The sequence below is a fragment of the Silene latifolia genome, chromosome 10, assembly GCF_048544455.1.
Source record: "Silene latifolia isolate original U9 population chromosome 10, ASM4854445v1, whole genome shotgun sequence".
Taxonomy (NCBI): Eukaryota; Viridiplantae; Streptophyta; class Magnoliopsida; order Caryophyllales; family Caryophyllaceae; genus Silene; species Silene latifolia.
In genome coordinates this window covers 124641879-124642547 of record NC_133535.1, presented here as the reverse complement: position 1 = coordinate 124642547, position 669 = coordinate 124641879, and the positions used below count along the sequence as shown (strand labels likewise).

Below are 669 nucleotides of genomic sequence, written 5' to 3'. Positions count from 1 at the left end.
AGGTATTTCAACTTTCTCCTTGGAAGCTTCAGAGATCTCGAGCTTCTCGAGACGGGCAGTAATAGAAGTTATAAGTGTCACAACGGCACTCATTTCATCACTTTGCTTTCGTGACTTTCCACGTGAACTTCCAAACTCAGCTCTATAGACTGCCATCTCCTCAATAGTGTTCCAACCTTTACTTTGACCGGTATTGTTTTGGAACCTTCCATTAGCAGCTGCATCCAGGATGAGCTTGTAATCATCATATAGAGCATTATAAAATAGGTTGCAAATATACCATTGCTGGAAACCATGGTGAGGGACAGCTCGGACCAAACTTTTGAAACGTCCCCATGCTTCACAAAAACCTTCATCAGCTCCTTGCTGGAAACTTGTGATTTTACTTCTCAAGGCGTCAGTCTTTGAAAGTGGGAAGTACTTCTTGTAGAAAGCTAATGCTAGAGATGTCCAGTCCGTGACTCCAGTTGCTACCCTATCAAGGTAGCGGTACCAATCTTGCGCTGAATCCTTCAAGGAGTATAAGAACATCAACCCCTTTACTTCATCCTGAGTCACCCCAGCTGGTATAGGTATGGAACAAAGCAGAGTCCGTGAAAATCTCCATATGCTTCAAGGGGTCCTCATCCGTAGACTAAACAAACTGATTTCGCTCCACTAAGTCGATAT

The 669-nt window shown here is 43.6% G+C and overlaps 1 non-coding gene across 1 annotated transcript; it reads left to right on the top strand.

Moving 5' to 3' along the window:
- Positions 1–289: 289 nt before the first annotated feature.
- On the top strand, positions 290–396 carry LOC141610371 (small nucleolar RNA R71). Its single transcript, XR_012528278.1, has one exon. It is a non-coding gene; the product is annotated as a small nucleolar RNA R71 (small nucleolar RNA).
- The last annotated feature ends 273 nt before the right edge of the window (positions 397–669 follow it).